This window comes from Orycteropus afer, unplaced genomic scaffold (genome assembly GCF_000298275.1).
Source record: "Orycteropus afer afer isolate SDZICR_OR568_19922 unplaced genomic scaffold, OryAfe1.0 scaffold00465, whole genome shotgun sequence".
NCBI lineage: Eukaryota > Metazoa > Chordata > Mammalia > Tubulidentata > Orycteropodidae > Orycteropus > Orycteropus afer.
In genome coordinates, this window is record NW_006922052.1 from 1,449,941 (window position 1) to 1,453,612 (window position 3,672).

The following is a 3,672-nucleotide window of genomic DNA, read 5'->3' on the forward strand; positions in this document are numbered from 1 at the left end:
ATTTGGGAGGATTCCATCATTTTCTATGTTCTGGAATAGTTTGAGTAGGTTTGATGTCAGCTTTTCTCTGAATGATTGGAAGAATTCTCCAAAGAAATCATCAGGACCAGGACTTTTTATGTTATTGGTAAATTTTTCTTTCTTTCTTCTTTTCTTTCTTTCTTTTTTTTTTTTTTTTTAATGACCTGTTGAATATCTCCTTTTCTTATAAATCAGGTCAAATTTTTTACCTCAGTCTGTATTAGTTTAAGTAATTAGTGTGTTTCTAGGAATTTCTCAATTTCTTCTAGGTTGTCAAATTTGTTGGAGTACAGATCTTCATAGTATCCTGATATTATTCTTTTTTATTTCTGTTGGTTCAGTTGTGACATCAATCCTTTCATTTCTATTCATGGTATTTGCATCTTCTTTTCCTTTGTTAAATTTTCTTGTGGTTTGTCAATTTTATTAATATTTACAATGATCCAACTTTTAGGCTTGTTCATTTTTTTTTTTTTATATTATCTTTATATTTTCTGTTACATTTATTTGTGCTTGAAACTTCATTTCTTTTCTTCTGATGACTATAGGCTCTTTTTGCTGCTCTTTTTATAACTGTTGGAGATGTTGGGTTCAGGTGTTGATTTTGCTTCTTTCTTCTTTTTTGATGTATGCATCTTTTGCTATAAATTGCCCTCTGATCACTGCTTTTGCTGTGTCTCCAAAATTTTGGTATGTTGTTTTCATTCTAATTTGATTCAAGGACTTTTTTCAGTTCATTTTTTATTTCTTCAATTACCCAGTCATTTCTGAGAGTAGTTTTATTCAGTTTCCATGTTTGCTCTTTTTCTACTTGTTTTATTAATGTTGGTTTCTATTTTATAGCATTGTGATCTGAGAAGATGCTTTGCAGTATTTCATTGTTTTTAAATTTATTGAGGTTTGCTTTGTGTCATAACATATGGTCAATCCTGGAGAATGTTACCTGGTTGGTGGAAATGAATGTATATTTTGGTGTTGTTGGGTGAAGTTCTCTGTGGATGTATATAAGGTCAAATTCATTTTTCATAATTTTTAGCTCTTCTACATCTCTGTTGAGTTTCTTTCCAGTTGTTCTATCTTTTACTGAAAGTGGTGTATTAAAGTCTCCTACTATGACTGTAAGATCTTTGGTGGCATAGTGCCTAAGGCATTTGACTGCTAACCAGAAGGATGGTGGCTCAAACACACTCCTTGGAAAGAAGATTAGGCAATCTACTTCTATAGTGATACCTCCTTGGAAACCCAAGGAGGGGTGGCTATGAGTCAGATCTGACTTAACCACAATGAGTTTGCTTTTATTTTGTTTTGTTTTGGTTTGATTTGGTTTACTATTACTGTGGACTCATCTACTCTTTCAATTCTGTTAGTCTGATTTATGTGTTTTGGGGCTCTTTCATCAGGTGTGTAGATACTTATTATGGTTGTGTCTTCTTGTTCAAGTGGTCCTTTAATCATTATATAATGCCCTTCCTTGTCTTTTATGCTCATTTTTGTCTAAAGTCTATTTTATCAGAAATTAATATTGTCACTCTTACCCTTTTTTGGTTGCCATTTGCTTGGTATATCTTTTTCTAACCTTTGATATTCAGTCTATTTTTGTTTTTGTGTATAAGGTGAGCCTCTTATAGACAGCGTATTGATGTGTCATGTTTTCTTATCCACTCTTCAACTCTCCATCTCTTGAGTGATGTATTTAAACCATTTACATTCAGTGTAATTATCAACAAGTATGAATTTATTGATAAAATTTTGTTACGTTTTTTCATAGTTTTGCTGCTTTCTTTGTTCCATATAATTTTGTGAATCATGCTATCATCTGTTTCATTGCCATTGTTTTAGTATTTGTTAATATTTGTGCTTGTCACCTTTCTTATTTTGATGCAAAGTTTTATTATTTTTCTTTCAGGTTACCCTGTGATTTATAATTTTCTTCCCAAGTTTAAAAAAGTCTGTTCTATCTTGCAATTGTGTTGAGTTCCTCACCATTTAGAAGTTGTGTAATTATACTATTTATTTTCTCTGTTTGTTTTGTAATTGTCCTCTTTTACCCACTGATGTCTCTGGTTCCCTGTTTACAATCTTGATAGCTTATTTTACTTTGGATACTTCTATAATTAGCTTGGTTTCTGGGTTATGTCATATGTGTGTGATCATTGTTTTTGTTTGTTCTCTATCCAAAAGACTCCTTTTAGTATCTCTTGTAAGGTTGTTCTGGTTTTTTAAAATTCCCTTTATCTCCGCTTCTCTGAAAATCTCCTAATTTCACCCTCATATCTGAGGCACAATTTTGTTCATTATATAGCTCTTGGTTGGAAACTTTTTTTCTTTCAGGTTTTAATATATATCATCCCATTGCCTTCTTGCCTGAGTGGTTTCTGCAGAGAAATCAGAGCTTAGTCTTATTGGTTGTCCTTTGTAGGTAACTTTTAGTTTTTCCCATACTGCTTTCAGAATTCTTTTTTTGTCTTTGGTTTTGTTGAGTTTGATGATGATGTGTCTTGGTGATTTTGTTTTAGGGGTTATCCTATTTGGGGTACATTGAAATTTGTGAATGGATATATTCTTGTCCATCATATTAGGGAAATTCTCTTCCAAGAAATCTTTGACAATTTTCTCTGTGATTTTATTTGTCTCTTCCTGTTCTTGAATTCCAATTATATGTATGTTATTCCTCTTGATGGTATCCCACATGAATCTTAGGCTGTCTTTATTTTGTTTCTATCTTTTATCTGATTGATCCCTTAACAAAGTAGTGTTGAGGTATGTGGCTTCAATCTCATTAATTCTGTCTTCCATTGATTCAATTCTACTCCTTTGCCTAAACAATTTGTTATCTATTTCTGAAATCTTAGTGTTAATCTTTGTGTTTCTATTTGTTGTTGTTTTTGTATCATTTCTAACTTTTACTTTGTAAATTTATTCTTGTATTGTTTCCCAAAATTGTTCTAGTATTTTGTCTGTGTTTTCCTTAATTTTGTCAGTGTTCTCCTTGATATTATCAGTGTTTTCCCTGATCTAGTAAGTGTTTACCTTCATCTGTCTTTCAATCCATTAAAGGGACCCAAATATAATTCTTTTGAATTTATTATCAGGGAGTTCCAACACTGTTTCCTCCTCAGGGAAGTTTTCTGCATTTGTATCCTGGTCTCTTGTTTCTACTACTTTATCTTGCTCCGTTTTGTGTACTGTGATTGTCTGTTGCCTCTGAGACATTTTCGTACATTTGTATTTATGTTTAATTTGAGGTTTTATGTTGGTGTGATTTGCCCAAGGTATTTTTTTTTTCCCCTTTATTTTGTTTTGATTTATCTGTGTGAGCAGGGTACTGTGCTCCTATTTTCTCTTGTTGCTCGCACTTAGGCACTCACCACCTGTGTCCTGGTGAGTGTGATACAGAAATAGAGTGTGCAGACAGATATCTATTAGCTGTTCATAAGGAGCAGCTGAGGGTGAGCTGAGCTTCTATTAGCCACCATCTATCACTGGTCAGTTGGTGCAAAAGCCTTGGCCTTTGCTCAGAGGGTGGAGCTGCAGGAGGTGCAAGAGTGGTGGTGTTGTGTTGGAACTGTTTCTATCTCCCACTCAGTTAGACAAAATAAATTTAAAAATAAAATAAAAACAAGAGAACAAAAAATCCAAACCACATAAACA